Source organism: Bombyx mandarina, chromosome 06, assembly GCF_030267445.1.
Source record: "Bombyx mandarina strain Sakado chromosome 06, ASM3026744v2".
Classification (NCBI taxonomy): domain Eukaryota; kingdom Metazoa; phylum Arthropoda; class Insecta; order Lepidoptera; family Bombycidae; genus Bombyx; species Bombyx mandarina.
The window spans coordinates 10,715,493-10,732,505 of NC_143213.1; the positions used below are offsets into that span (position 1 = coordinate 10,715,493).

The 17,013-nt window shown below is 35.4% G+C and overlaps 1 protein-coding gene and 1 long non-coding RNA gene across 4 annotated transcripts in view; one reads left to right on the forward strand and one right to left on the reverse strand.

The window, feature by feature from the left end:
* Positions 1-17,013, forward strand: part of Cad99C (cadherin 99C) — a 164,883-nt gene that overhangs the window by 67,017 nt on the left and 80,853 nt on the right. The window contains exon 1 of one of the 3 annotated variants that reach the window (XM_028179075.2): positions 13,672-13,859. The exons of the other annotated variants lie outside the window; for them this stretch is intronic. The gene's annotated coding sequence lies outside the window, so the exon portion shown is untranslated. Of the gene's footprint in view, positions 1-13,671; positions 13,860-17,013 lie in introns of those variants that run through there. 3 annotated transcript variants of the gene reach the window in all.
* On the reverse strand, positions 4,136-6,642 carry LOC149502837 (uncharacterized). Its single transcript, XR_016323228.1, has 3 exons — positions 6,321-6,642; positions 5,744-5,864; positions 4,136-5,652 (listed from the first exon to the last, which is right to left on the reverse strand). It is a non-coding gene; the product is annotated as an uncharacterized LOC149502837 (long non-coding RNA).

Consider the following 17,013-nt stretch of genomic DNA (forward strand, 5'->3'; position numbering starts at 1 on the left):
TTACAACTACAAAAAAACAACAGTCAGCACCGTGGGGCCCGCCACCGGCCCCATGCCGCGGCCCCACCTCTACAAGTCAGAGGGGGAGCCGCGGCACTAGTTTGGCGCTCACCCGCTAATGGCTCCCCAGAAGGGGAAGACCGTCGCGGGGAGGGACCGACATAAATAAATCACTCCCCTTAAGGGGGAGTGGTCCACCCAAACGGGCGGTAGAAATGGGTCCCCATAGGGGGGCACCCCAACAGTGTGGGGGGAGATGAAGAGTGTGGACAGCTCAGTCCCATGGGGGCACTCATTATGAGCACTCCCATATCACTCCGGTTAAGCCGACTATCTTACCATAGCCGGGGGTTCCAGTAGCTCCCTTGGTAGCGCCTGACCATCAGGTGGTCTGGCGTGCAAGGGAGCTATATTGCGGAGATGCTCGTGGGGTCCACCGTCAGCCCGCTCGTACATATTACGAGCTAGCCTCCGGATGAACTCCTCGAGCGACTCCACATCTAGATCCCGGGCGATTACGTCATTTCTGACGTAACGCCCTGCTCCGACTATCGTGCGAAGAGCCAGATTCTGCTGGGCCTGTAACTTCACCCGCATGATCTGCGGGATGAGGTGATACCAGGCCGCAGCTGCGTACGTGATACGGGAACGAACATACGTCTTGTAAATGCCGAGTCTAGTCCTGGTCGGCAACCTGGAGGCCAACACCGGCCGGAGGAGAAACCTCGCATAGCGGGCGGCCGCCAACGCCGACTTGGCGTGGGCGGTCATCCTCAAACTCCGGTCGATATTGACTCCCAGGTATCGGACACTGGGCCTAAACTCGACATTGACTCCACGGAGACTGAGCTGTCCTGGGACGGCTCTTGTGCGGACCGGACCGAAGAGGATAGCCGCGGTCTTCCCCACGTTGACCGCGACCCTCCATCGGTCCAGCCACTGGGGCAGTAGGTCCAACAGCCTCTGCATCCTCGAAATGGCCGCAGAGGGGAAATTAGAGGACGAGAAGTAGGCGCTGTCGTCGGCAAACAGCGCCAACTTCACGTCGGCTTCCCACGCTTGGAGGTTGCCCTCAAGCGTGGGAATGTCGTTGGTGTAGAGAGCGTAGAGGACTGGTGCCAGGACGCTTCCCTGGGGAACTCCGGCCGTGACTGGGCGCACCGACGACTTTGCGCCCTCGACCGCGACAAGGAAGGATCTTCCCTCCAGGTACGACCCCAGCAGTCGCACATAGGCGTGCTGGAGGTCCGTGTTCTGCAACAGCTTGTAGATCAGTCCCGCATGCCAGACACGGTCGAAGGCCTTCTCGATATCGAGAAAGACTGCGGCCGTGTACTGGCGCGCGTTGGACCGATCCGCCAAGTGGTGCATAACGCGGACCAATTGCAGCGTTGTCGAGTGACCGCTGCGAAACCCGAATTGCTCGGGTCTGAGAAGGATGTGCGGCGACACCCTTCTCAGCAGCAGCCGCTCGAACAACTTGCCCATATGCGACAGCAGAGTGATCGGACGATAACTGGAGGGATTTCTCCTATCCTTGCCGGGTTTGGGCAGGGCAATAACCTTGCCCAATTTCCAAGTTCCCGGATCAGCCTATAGCAGTCCACTGCTGGACATAGGCCTCTCCAATTGCTCCCTGAGCACTCACTGAGCACGATCCTCGGCTTCTCTCATCCAGTTCCTGCCAGCCACCCTGCACAGATCGTCACTCCACCGAGCCTGAGGGCGTCCTGCACTGCGTTTTTCATTTCGCGGTCTCCACTTAAGAACGCGTTTACCTCAACGGTTATCGGTTGTCCGGCTAATATGGCCACTTGCCACTTCAGCTTACTAATTCGCTGTGCTATGTCTATAACTTTGGTTCTCTGTCGGATCGTTCCGGATTTGATCTCTCAGAGAAACTCCAAACATAGCCCTGTCCAGAGCTGAGCGACTTTAAACTTGTAGACCAGCCCAACCGTGACGGTCCACGTTTCCGCCCCGTATGTCATGACAGGCAGGACGCACTGATTGAAGACTTTCGCCATTAGACTCTGTGGAATAGACGACGAAAATACTCAACGTAATTTTTTATATTATTATATTAAAATTATATTTTTTAATATCTATTTACTTATAAAAATGGTGTTTGTACGGAAAAGGCTTTCCAAGAAATTTGACGTACAGTAGCGCAGAGTGGAACACTTTAATTGAATATGCAATTTCGATATATAATCTCTGAAAATGTAAAATGTTCAGGAAATGAAAAAAAAAATTATTATTTTGTAGGAGCAGTGTAAAATTTAAAATATTAACTTTTGATATATATTTTAGTGTTAATTAGCAATTGAAAATTACTGGAATTATTATAAAATGGGTGTAGGTAAGCCTCAAAACTACATGTATATGAAAAAACGTATTTGACAAAATATGCGACATGTGCCCTTTTCGAAATTAAACTGATTTCAATTACATTAAAGATACTTTGGAGTGCTGCATCACAATGCGCCTCCAGTTTATTGTACTTAGCTGTTTCCACTTCTGATTAGCTCTTATTGAAGCAGTAGAGTTCATAATATAACTAAATAACTCATTACAATTTTCAGGTAATATTATTTCATTGCACCGAAAAGGGGATTGCCCACTCTCCATAGTGTGCTAGGCCCAAGGTGGACATTAAATATTACTATAAAAATGGACTGATTCAAATTCTTAAATGTATAAGATATCTAAAAAATATATTGAAATTGACGCCACTATTATAAAAAATATAATAAAAATAAAAAACTCGTTTTGAGGTTAATTTTCTATATAAATACCTCAAGAACTTTTCTTTTTTTAATGTTTAAGATGTTCCTAATGTATTTTTATCCAATTGTAGTTATTAGGGTATAAAAAACACACATACTTCTTTAAATATCTATATTATTCTATATTTTCTTCATCTTCATACACAATTAGTAAATCATCTAAAAATAGCACAGGAGAGCATATACACGGTTTTAAATCTCGGTCAGGTTAAAACCACAATTCACACAATGGTTTTCAGCCGTAGTATGAAACGTTATTGATAAAAGCAAAATAAATCGAAGAAAAATCAAAACACATCCATTTTGAACGCAAGCACAAGCAGCAAGCGAAGTGTCAGTCAGTCAGATTAAAATCAGTGTGGTCAGTATAAAGAAAAATAATTACATGAAATTCATATATCCATCATTTTTTTAAATAACCGATATTGGATTTATTTCTTACTCTTTTTTTTACGAGTACACATTATATTTTATTTTTTATGTTTTTGTTTTAGTTGTACATATTTAAATAACAATACAAGTTAAGTTTTTTTTTATTGCTTAGATGGGTGGACGATCTCACAGCCACCCTGGTGTTAAGTGGTTACTGGAGCCCACAAACATCCACAACGTAAATGCGCCACCCACTTTGAGATATAAGTTCTAAGGTCTCAAGTATAGTAACAAGTTAAAGTCCAATGGGTATGTCTTTGATGTTATTTTATGTCCTTAAAATCGATTAAAATCGATTGATTAATGATAATATTTAAAATGATTTATTTATATGTTTTTTTATATACTTAAAATGTTTACTTAATACGTAAAAGGTTTTGAAGTTGGCAATATTTTTCCCGCAAAAATAAAATTCTTGTTTTTTTCAATAGAGTTACTTTTTTTAAACTACTTATTGTAAACTGTAGTGGCGCTTATTTGGAAGAAAGTAAATGCATATTTATTTATGACAAAATTAATGCACTAAGTATTTTTTCTCTAATCTATTGTCCGCTTTGGGCCTGAAATGGGCCGTCCCCTTTCGACCCAATATAGACTATTACCATAGATTATACACTTAATATATTAGAGATAGATGCGCAACTCTCATTTTTATTTTTGCTTTAGTTAAAGCCCGGTCCAGCAGGCGTCGCTACAGTCGATTATTAGTCTCCCTACCCCCCACCAGGTGGCTTTTTTAGTAATTTTAATATTTTTAATAACTCTCTTTATGAAAAAATCTTATCGTTTAGAATCGCTGAAATTCCCGGTAGTACTTATGAGTTATTAAGGAATGTTTGATTGTGTTCAGCATTCTAATCGATAAGATCTTTTCATACAGAGAGAAAACAGTTTTTTTAAATAAAAAGCTGTAATTCTCTGTAAGCTATTTAATTTCCCTATATTACAAACAATTTTCTGTTAAAAGATTGTATGAACGTACAATTGTATAAAATTTCGAATAACAATAACTCCTCTAGATTAATCCTACTAGCGTACTTATTAACATTAAATCGAAAGTTATCTAAAAGTTAATTAAGTCTAGATAATCAAATCATTCAATGTCAATTAAGTCATTTGTGCGAAATATAAACATGTCAGCTTTCCATTACAAACATAGTAGACAATTTGAATTAAATTTAATAAATTTGTTTCTTAACGATAGCAGTTCTTGCTTAAAGTTGATCGTGACAGATCATGACCTTGTATGAAAATATTACATCTATAAACACTACCTATGCTTCGTCATACAATAATTGTCATTTAAACTAGCATTGTAGAGATAATACACACACTAAAGTGAATACTAAATTATTCTTAGCATTCTTATAAACATTTAGAAATTTAAAAAACGATTAACCCACAATCATGTTCATAACATGTGACATTTTGTTCTGCACAAACGTTTTGTTACATGATTTGAAAAACAAAAAAAAAACAAAATGTTTAAAAAATGTAAAGATGATTTAAAGTACTCTTAAATATTGATAGTTTGTACTTAATGACGCTTATAGTAATCTTAGACATGATTACAATAGTTATACTTTTATTCCCTATCTAAATTATTTCTATTCTGACGTTTCTGATGCTTTAGCTTTGGTAATACTAGATGAAACAAACAGCAGATTGAAAGAAAATCATCTTAAAGTTAATTACATTCATTACAAACCATTAGTTTGCATTTTGTTACAAAAGAAACTGATGTTCATTACATGCAAATGAATTATAAACATACACATGCAAACATAAAATGTAAATTTATCTTTTAATCCAAATTAAATGTACATTAATATTACATCTAAATAATAGAAAGGGTTTCGAAAATTTTTATTGCACTCAACAGCAGACCAGCATGCAACCCGGCTCATGATAAGTGGTCACCAGTGCTTATAAACTTCAGCAGTGCCATAGGGGTTGCTGTCTATAAATTAAGTTTTAATAAATTATTAATATACTCAAGTCACAAGCATATTGATTTCACATAATGAAAATGTAAGAAACATAATCATGTTTGGGCATTTTCATTTATATCTGCTCATACAGAAAACACAACTTAGCAAATATATTCCACAGCTAATCTAAATAATTGCAAATAATGCTTTTGAAGACCATTGACTTTTGATCATTAATTAAAATCATCTTCTCGTAGAATTTACAAAAGGTTATTTACAAAAATTTATATCAGTATTTTCATATATTACTAACTTACTAATTACAGCTATTCAAACATAATACTATAACTATAAGAACTAAACAACCTATTTTAAAACAAAATTGGCATCAATTTAGTTCTTATGAACTATTTCAATTATTAATTTATAAATTATAAACATATTTAAAAAAAATTAAGATCCCTTGTGAGTTCACGTTCCTTGCTGAATCAGTTTCTCTTCTGAAACGGAGAAACAAAGTATCTTAAGTATGTAACAAATATTGAAAAAATACGACCAGGAAAAATTTTGTGTTAATGTAATCATACTTACAAATTAATATATTACATAACACGTTCTGGTTCAAATATAGTGCATCAATCTTTTCATGTTTCAGACATTTTAGTGCTCCTTATAATTTTTCCATAAAATTTTGTCATTATCAAACCTTTGTCTACAAAAATAAAAACATTATTTTATATTGGGTAGAAGGATGAACGTGGTCACAGGTCACTTGGTGTAACTTGGTTATCAAACACCAGGAAACAAAACGTGAATGCCATCATCTAACTTTGGATGTGAGATCAATTGTGCTGTATTTTATTTAAACAGGAAATCATGACTGATTGATCATTCCAAAAAACTAGTTCGGGCCCACTTGACAATAAGCATATAATACGCTGAGTTGCAAAACATAAATACTGCCACCCACTCGGGACAATTTTATTATCTGAGGTGTGTGTGTGATAGTACGAGACTTAATACCGACTGTTTTGATCAAAACTTAACATATATGATAGCTAGGCAGCAGAAATAGGAAGGACCATTAGTTGGTGCTAATTCATTTAATTATATTATGAATAATAATTCTGTTAGCAAATAATATACCGGAAAAATAGTGTAAACTCACCGTTATCAAGGCATCCGAAATAGCATTTCATTTTCGATCTTGAGGCATGCTGATTTTTAATAATAAACTTTCTGAAATGAAAATAGTTACACTGGCTTACGAAACGCTAACGAAGAAAAAAGTATTGGAGCCAAGTTATGTCTAAAGAGAATTCAAAACAGAGTTTCTCAATGTCTAATCGTCTAATATTCTCACAAAGCTAAAAGTTGCTCTAAATTAATACTACAACGTAAAATAACTCAAAACAAAACCAAAAAAAAACGATTTAAAAAATTAAAGCGTTATGTACGACATTTTGAAAACTTTTTTTTTTTTTGAGATTGTTTTATTGGCCGTGGAGTTTTGAAAACTTCAAAGCAGTGTTTCCACTTACGTTTTTTTTACCACATTTTACCCTAGTTTCTTTTGAATTTATCCCTAAAATTTCCTAAACAACTTTCATAAATCCTTTATATAGAAAGCATAAATAAAATACAGAAAATAAACCACAGCATATTATTTAATGTAGGTATATATAATCTAAACGCCCCCAGAAGATCATAGATCTATAGGATTAGAATTTTCAAGGAAGTCGACGCATTGCTTTTATATTCTTTTGCTGCACGCAACCTAACACTGTTCGGTTCTAAAATTAAGCAATTGTTTGCTGGCATTCCCAACTTTCTATGAAGCAAGTCGTTCAGGGTTTCGTTAGAAAGCCTGTTTCTTTTGTCAGTTTTTACATTTGAGAACACTGAATAATCTTTCTACCTCAGTCTTTGAAGAAGGAACTGCTAGCAAAAGCGAAATGACAATTACAAGGTTTTCGTAAATGAAATTACCATGATAATCTTTCATGGTACATGAAGTACCTGTATATTACAATACAAGTAAGTTCTGGTGACATCAACGAAAATAGGTAAATAAAAATTTGGCGGATTATACTTATTGGGATTCTGGGGAATCCCTAAGAAAAAAGCAGTGGCTTAATCTATGATTTACTTTACTAGAGGGTTACTGTTGAATCAAACCTTCTTTATAGTTTTTATACACAACTCTGTTTTATTCTTTTACTTGTCAACTCGACTTAATGTCATTCTCTCCATAAAATAAAATGTTCATTGTTTTACTTTAATTATCGTTTATTTTAAAATTCAAAACAGTTACTAGTATAGGCTTTGCTTTTTACCCCGAAATATCCTAAATCCTGGTATTTTTAAAATTGTCTTTATCATCCAAAATATCAGCTATTTTTCCCTAAAAAAGGGAGAATTCCCTAAAAGTGGAAGCACTGCTTCAAAGTACGCTAACATTTTTATTGAGTCAGAACTCGTATCTGCCATCTAGTGAGTTTATTAGTTCATTAAGGCCAAAACGTTTCAAAAATGACCTCGCCGGTTCCTAAAGATGACGCTAGTTGAATGTTCTTTTCCTTTGTATGGGAGTTGCACCCCCCTGACTATTACCTTCACATAGCAATTCAGCAAACAAATTCACGACAGATTAGGTATATATGATTAAATTCAATGTGTCAAATTTCTTTAATATTATACATTGATTCAGCAAGTTCCAATCACCGATAGTTACTTTTAATAAAACACAACCTTTGTTTCGTTTTTTGCACAGGTGTTTCGTATCAACTTTGTATTTTATTTTGCAACAGTTCTATTTAGATCGAAGTCAGTTCCGAGTACCAAAGAGAATGTTCAATACATGATTGATAGAAAATGGATCGAATAATAACGAATTCGACATTGGAGATTCAAATTTTGAAGCATATTAACGTGCCTAGTTTGTGAAACATATTAGTTTTCTTTCCATTAAAGCCTGTTTTGGAGTTGTCCTAATGTTATTCAAACGAAATTAAGAAAAATTCTGAGCGGTGTAGACAAATTTATGTGAATATGTAGGTCGTTAAAATACCTTCGGTCCTTATATACGTCCAGAATAAAGTTTAAAGATCTGTTCACATTATAAAAATGTTTTGCTTTCAATGCTTTAAATTTACCAAATTACTATTGAAAAATAACATTGAAACCACTCCTAATTTCATTTCAGAGGCAGTAGTGAAACTACAATTTTCACCTGACCGTAAAATATGAACATAAAACATAGATAGAATAAAAACGTCGTCAATTCACCCAGTATTACCAAACAATCAATTATTTATTATTAGTGTTGACAGCCAGACCTCTTTTTCACTTAGTACAATATTTATCGATGTTTCACAAGCGAACGGTAAATTTTATAATGCTGTTAATAGCTCGAATGCGGTAACGGTCCCGTATCGATTTATTATCGATAAAAACGTACTTCTGTTCGATAGAGTTGAGTAGATCGGGAATGATTTTTTCATTAATGTGTCTTGATTGATTTTTTCCAGTTTTTTTTTTTGTAAACACAGTTGCGGATATATACTGTCAAATATAACGATAAAATAAATAACAAAATTAGCGGTCATAGGTAGTTTCATAAGTGTGTTGTATGTGTTAAGATGGGCAGAAATTGCTCAGTACTTAAGAAAAAAAAGGTAAGAATACTGAACTGAGAGTAGAAGCAGTAGATTGAATTAGCCAGGTATCATTTATATACATGATCTTACATAAATTGCGATCACACATAACCCGTATCATCTAATGACTAACTAAATTATTAAAATGCTTTAAAGCAAAGGAGTATAACAATTCATTTTTATCTTGAACGTTTGGATGAGTAACGACACCAGCACTATTAGTGCAACTTGGCCCAAGTACCTTTCTTATATTTTACCTACATTTAATTCTACGATTAAGTTTGATATCTCGAAGACTGATCATTTAGTATCAAGATAGGTAATACACGTTTTTATTTGCTTAAAAGGATATAAAAGTGATAAATCTGAGAGTGCTGTACTTTCTAAACTGAAAATAAGTGGGCTCATTGTTTGAAATTATTTTGTATCTGAAGAAAACCTTAACGAGTTAGGGGGGACATTATGTCAGTAAAAATGGATCATAATTAAACGAGAAAAACTAAGATTTGAGTCGGGTAAAATATTCAAAGAGTGCATGATTATCCGCAGCAGTACGGATTGAAAATGATGATAATGTTCTTGAAGCAACGATTCTTATTGTGAGTTTATTCTTTAAAACATAATTAATATTCTAAACCTCAAAACCTGTAGCTATATTTTAATAAAGTAGCAACAGCAAGCGTGAAAATCTATTGTAGTTTTAGGAACCAGAAGTGAAATATTGTTAAAATATATTATTAAGAATTACCCCAAAAAGGGGATCTAAAGTGACAATCTTTAACAACGTGGTTTATTTTCATTCAGTCCTATGCTATATACAATTTTATGACTATTAAAGTTAAGCTCAAGGAGCCAATTAAAGAGTAAATAAAATAGAACGGACTAACAAATCACGCCAAGTCAAACCGACATATCTTCCGTAAGAACCTTTTCCGTGCTGCCTTTTATAGGAAGCGGCAACCTACCAGCCCAAGCTCATAAACATTAATAAAAAAGTTAAATATCCAATAATACAATATCATATTAACCATTCAATGCAAAGCTGATCTATTTGCTTTATTTATCAATCTATTTGCTGAGACGTGGACCGTGCGAGACGTGGAAAGGAAGAAAATAGACGCTCTGGAAATGTGGTGCTGGAGAAGAATGCTTGGAGTTTCGTGGACCGACTTTCGTACAAATGTCTCGATACTTCAGGAACTCGGCATCAAGCAGCGTCTATTTGGTATAGTACAGTCTCGAATGGTGAATTTCTTCGGACACGTTTCGCGACGAGATGGCCGGTCCATAGAACGCCTCGTTGTACAGGGAAGCGTTGATGGTACAAGATCGCGCGGGAGGCCACCAATGCGGTGGACCGACCAAATTAAAACTGCAGTGGGAGGTCCCCTAAATGAGTGCAGTAGAATGGCCTCGAGCAGGGAGAGATGGCGCGACATCGTGAGACGCATCAAGTCTGCCCCTTCCAACACTACATGACGATCACGACCACTCTGTCAAGAGTGACACGACTGAGAAGAAGAAGAATTTATCAATCCGCCTATGACTGTAAAAATGTTCCTAAGGGAATTATTTTGTTACGAACATTTTCAAGGCTCATTATTATTGAAATCGAGGAACTTGCGAATCAGAAAAAAATGCAACAGGCTGTTCTGCACACTATTAGTATTCATTAATCAATCATTTAATTAAGTCTTTTACTGCCTGTATACTGAATTGGTTATGTCCACTCGTTAGCGTAAACAATTCACGCAAACACGCGTATAAAATAATGGCAATAGATCACAGTCTTGGATAAACAATTCCTTCTTACATAGATTAAGAATGGAACTATAGCAAAATGTAATTTACTGTTTGAAATATTTGTGTATCAATGTATAAATTAAATTATTTTTTGAGATTCGACCAGTGATGTAAGTCGTGTCATTGAAAATTTGCTTATGTATCAATAGCTCTAAGAAATGAACTTTAAAACACAAAATAAATATATTTAAAATCGATTTAAATAGGTGCTCGATTGCAACAACTTCAATACGAAATAAGTTTCTCAACAATAATCTTAAATATTTCATTCGACACGAATAAACATTTCACGATTTCCATAATAATAGGAGTGACTTCGAAAACTCATAATACTATCGTCTTTAGAACCATCTTGACCGGGTCTCTCAACAATCCCCATATTGAAGGCACCCCATGAATACTTATGAACCTATTAACTCCAAAAGGCCTTGCTAGAATAACGTTTTCATTCAAATACTAGCGTCAGTTTATTGGCTACGTATTATCCTACCTATATGATTTACGCTGTAAGCCCTTCTATGGTTATCGTTCTAGTTCTAACTGTTCATTGATTTAATACAATTGTATAATTTCCTTATTACCATAGGTTCATCTCGTATAATATTGTCGGGAGCTATTGTTTAATCTGCGAATCAAATATGAATTATTTATTCTGTGATGTATTGTTTTAGTTTTCAGCGTGACCGAAGCTTGATTATCTACGTTTGTTTGGTTACAGATTACTAACCTAGATTCAGATATTAAATTAAATTGTTTTTTTTTGTTTTTCGATTTTCGCGAGCCGTAACTAAATAAAAAGTGCGTCCGTACAAAGTACACGTCAGAAGTGAAACTTTTTTGGTGAACTAATTTACAAGTCTTGCTTACAAATACAAATCTAAAACTTTAGATTTCCGAGACTTAGAGGAAGGGAAAAAGGAAGATATGTTAACGCCAAAAGTCTGTCAAATGTCAATCTCAAACCTCAGTGTTGACAACCACATTATGTTTAGATTTCTAAATTGTAAATGACTAATATTTTGCCAATTGAATTGACTAATTTAATTTCATGCTATTTGATTAATGTTCCAAATTCTTTTCATTTCATTTCAATTCCTATTAACATTTTTCACAAAAAAATTATAAAATATTAGGCTGTATGGTATGATACATTTGCCTTTCCAGTTGGAAAAATACAACAACTACTACTACTGACATTTGACAAGTACGGTACTTAATTTCAATAGTAGTTTGATTACACTTCCGTTGCATACCTGCGTGACGTTTTGTAAAAATTTTACCCTCATGCGCCTAAAGAAGTTTCACTTCAAAAAATAATTTCGAATTACGACGAATAAAAACTTAATGTTCCGCGATCACAAATAGCGTGAAGTATTCGAATGGTCGGAAATAATGAAATGAATACAATAAACTCTAGATTAAATCGTAAAAGTAATTCTAAATGCAATTGTTCATAGTATTTAATTAAGAGTTCATAACGGAAGTGAAACGTCACGTAGCGTTTTATTAGCGTGGTAAAGTAGATCAGCTGTAGGTAGTGGCTTAAGTGCACCCCTGACTGTGATGATGTCCAATTACCATCAATTATAGTTTTAAGTATTTTAAACTTTTGTACTCATAAAAACATCATAAAAGTCTTTGATACTTTCAGTCAACGAACAAATTATAATAAAATATATTATTAAACGTAATATACCCAGCGGAATCCTAAGGCTTATAAATGAGTGTTCTTAAATAATTAAATCTATGCTAGTCGCAGTTAGAAACGCGACGGGGATCTAAATCACTAATAGGAAGTAGCTTAACATAATAAGAACGAGTTGTAATTTTATTATATTATTGGTTCTCTGATTTCCCTGTAAAAGCGGTGGTACTGTTTTTGTTTTATAACTACTGTATATTTGTACTTGGAACAATTACATAATGGAAGATAGCGGAATGTCCAGCAAGAGATATGGGTTTATGTATGTCGATGCAATAAATTGTAAACAGCAACGAGATCTAAACAAGTCAATAAGAGAATGTTATAAACTCGCAAAATAAAAGCATGAATTCTTTAGAATTATCAGAAAAAAAACCTCATTATTGTGATTGAAAATTAGACCGTTTTTTAAAGAAATAACTTTTAACCCAAAAAATTACTGTTTATTTACACATTCATTATTAAACTTTAAATACTTAAAAATAAAAGTACTTTTAAAATTATGCGTTTACGATATACTAACTCGTAGGATTAAAAAAAAATTCTTCATAACTTGGACCGTGCTTCACAAAGTTACTTGTGTTAAAAGAACATCATGCGCCTGAATGTGTTTTCTGGGGTGAAACACAGCAATATTGTTCCCTTAGTTACTGAAGCCTGAATTGCATTAATGTGCGAGGCATTTCTCACATTTTTAATACAAAGGCAGACAAGATCACACGAGTCTTTGGACATCAGCAATCATGGAAACCTCGAAGAAAAGAGATTATTCTAGAGCCGGACGGTATGTGACGAAAACAGTGTCTGTGGATGAAAGGAGGTTTTTTTCCTACCTAAGCTGATAGCACTGATAGGCTATATCAGCGTCGCCTTAACTAGTAGATGAGCTCACGGGGCTCAAACCTGATGACGTCGCTAACACGAAACCTAGCAAGAGCCGTGCTTCGCAGAATCTACCACCGGATCGGAAACGCGACCCACAGAAGATCCGACGAGAAACTCAGTGGGCTGTCTGTGTCTGAGGGTTAATTTACTCGTCGAGCCCTTCATCGCAAGCGACGGGTTCGACGAGAACGATGACCGGTGCTTGAGGTACCTAGAAGCACCGTTAGTGGATCGGGAGGATCCGAAATTACGTGGAAAGGAGTAGTTTCAGGTGGTAGGGATGAACCTGATGGCGGTCGATGCGCTGATATTCAAATTTTCTAAACTTTTCTGAAAAAAAAAACCAAAAGAAACATTAATAAATTCAAAATTCGAATCGAGTTTTATATTTATAATTAGATACAATTATCTCTATAAATGCTGTATACAACCTATTACGTCACATGGAGTTACGTCTCAACTAAACTAATACTTCAGTACTCCATGTGTAGTGATCCGAGACGCGCGTACTTATAGTATCTGCTCGCCGAATCGTGTTTTTGATTGTGAAAGTGTACGAAAACTGTATTGTGATGATTTGTGCAGTGACCGGAGAATAAGGAAATAATCTTACCGGGAATTATTCATTTTTATGGCTTATTCTGTTAGTATCCGTGAGGTATGTAAGATGACATACTTAGATTTGTTATAAGTCGAGCTTACAGCTCATTTGCTGGTAAGTGGTAACCGTCACTTATGTCGTACCATTGCCTAAAAACCGCAGAAGCGCTATTGCATGTGTAAGAGACCTGGCCGTGTATTTTGAAAATAAATTATATGAATCATTACTTTGGCGTGCTGATATTATATGGTAATTATTAATTTTGTCAGAGATTCATTTCGCTTAAAAGCAATAACATTATCTGTTTACGATTAATTTTAATAATTTTACCAAAACCATTTTAAGTACTACATTTCTGCCACTTTTAAACACTAATAATGTCTACTAAGTATGCAAGCACTACATTGATCATCTTGTAAAAATTATAATTAAATATTACGTCCGTATATTTGAAGTTACATTTTACATAGTTATATTTGAAGTTATATTTGAAGTACTATTATGAAGTTCTAAGCGAAAGTATGTTGTGGAACCGAGTTCTTAGTGCGAGTTTTTTAACGTTCTCGATAGCGTAAAAGTTAACTCAAATTTGTATGGAGTTGGAATAGCGTCCCTGGCGGCAAACGTACGCCAACGTTCAAAGGCGCACACAGGAAAGAACTGTTTTATTTCACATCAATACAGTTGGATCTAGTTTATGTTGTTCCTCACATAGACTGTCTCAATGACAACTGTTACCTTGTTTTTTTTCTTGATTTATTAATGTAGCCTTCATATACGGTTGCTTTCACAAAGAATTAAAACGATTATTACGAGATATTTTGAAGAGAGCTTCGATTCGGCGCTTCGCCTAAAAAAAGACTAACGAGTGGCATTTTATTTATAGAGTATTTTATTTATTTTTTTATTTATTTATTTATGTACACACAGAAAACAAGACACAGTACAGAGTAATAGGAAAATTATGTACAAAGGCACTGCTTATTTCTTTGAGAAATCTCTTCCAGCAGACCTGCGAGAGGATAATGAGAATAATAATAAAAAGTGATAAGTGTGTGTAGAACACATAACTAAAATAACAAATACAACATGAGAATTATAGCACATACACATAGCAAATATTAAAAGTAACACAGTAACACTCGTATATGCGAAGAGTATAGAACCATGATCATTCGGTTGATGATAGATAAAATTGTTTGACCTTGTATTTAAAAACGGAAACAGACTTGCAAACTCGGATGTCAGCCGGCAACGAATTCCACAGTCTGACCGCGTACACAGTAAAGGAGTGAGAATAGAAATTGGTTTTGTGGGAAGGGAATAACAAAACAGAACGTTGGTTGGACCTGCAGGGAGCATCAGGAGAACGAATGAAAGAGAATCGCTCACGTAAATATAAGGGAGAAGTGGGCTTATGTAGGATATTGAATAGGAGACATAATATTCGAGTATTCCTACGAAGGCGTATAGGGAGCCATTTAAGTTCTTTGCGAAAATGATAAACATGATCGAATTTTCTGAGATTGTATATAAAACGGATACATAGATTTTGCATCCTCTCAAGCTTGTTTGAGAGCTCCTCAGTGGCATCCAAGTAGCAGGCATCGGCGTAATCAATTATGGGTAGAATGAGAGCTTGGACGAGAGATATTTTTGTATGCTGAGGTAAGAAGCCCTGCAGACATCTCAACGAGTGCAAGGCAAAGTGCACCTTCCTACTAATCTCAGCAACGTGAGAACTCCACGAAAGATGTCGATCTACAATAACACCCAGGTTTTTAACTGAATCGGTTAGAGTTATTTGAGTCCCATCCAAATAAATTGGGGGGAGTATAGGATCGCTGAGTCTACTGCGCAATTGTTTACCCCCTATAATGATAGCCTGTGATTTTCCCGGATTAATGTGCAGACCGTAGGCTTTTGCCCATTCACTGATAGACTTCAGATCACTGTTCATCGCAGCAATAGCCGATTCAACTTCAGGCTCTGAGAAGTGGCGATATAGCTGGAGATCGTCTGCGTAGAGGTGGAATTTAGAAGATATAAGCCTAGTGACAGAGTTTATAAACACAGAAAACAGAAGAGGAGAAAGAACACCACCTTGGGTATAATTTTTAGAGGTATTAATTTTTCTGACATTCGATTTAAAAAAATAAGAACCGCGTAAAATTTATGAAAAAAAGAAGAATATGTAACTAAAATAGTCTTACAATATTTTAATATAATAAGTCTTCTATCTAATAAGTCTTACAATATTTATTTTTTATATGTAATAATATTTTTTTGTTAAATACTAGTTTCGTATGTATTTACCAAAACAGTTCATAATTTTAAACCATTTCAGAAAGTCAAGGTTTAAATTTATCACTATTTAAGTAATAAAAGTTCAAAACCATGAATAATTATTATAATCCGACTCTCTTTACTTGTCTTGAAACTATTCAATTTATTTTTACAAACTTCTTTTGAAAAATAAGCAAACGCTATAAATTCGGAGCGCCTTTTGTATCACTAATATTTTTTATAAAGAACCTTTCTTTTTTCCTTATCTTCTGTTCGTCCTTTTCATTGACTTTCAACCGACACTAAAATCAATGGCTCAAATAGATATTCTTTATTGCTAAGATGGATGGATGAGCTAGCGGCCCACCTGGTGTTAAGTGATCACCGGAGCTCATAGACAATAACCACGTTAATGGCGCTAAATCTCAATTTTTACAGTACAACAGCTGCCCCACCCTTCAACCCAAACTCTTCACGGAAGTAATAGGCTGGGCGGTGATACCTGGTGCGGACTCACAACATGCCCTACCACCAGCTAACTATAAAAATCTATATATCAATACGTGAAGCAAAAACTTTGTACCCCTTTTTACAAAAATTGCGCGGACGGAGGAGTATGAAATGTGCCACATTTAAAGAAAATATAGAGAAGGAGTTCACAATGTTAATATTTTTTAAAATAATGCATAATAGATACATTAAATCAATAAAGAAAACATTACACACACTGCCATGTATTTGACATACACAGATATGTATATATACTCTTTGCTTATTGTCAAACTTTAGTTAATGCTTAAAGTCTGGTCAAATTGAAAGTAGGTTAATATTGTTTATCTTTAATATTATTTGTCTATAGTGTAGTCTTGGCGAAATCTGTGATTATAGAAGTATAATAGTTTTTGACAATATAACCATAATAATG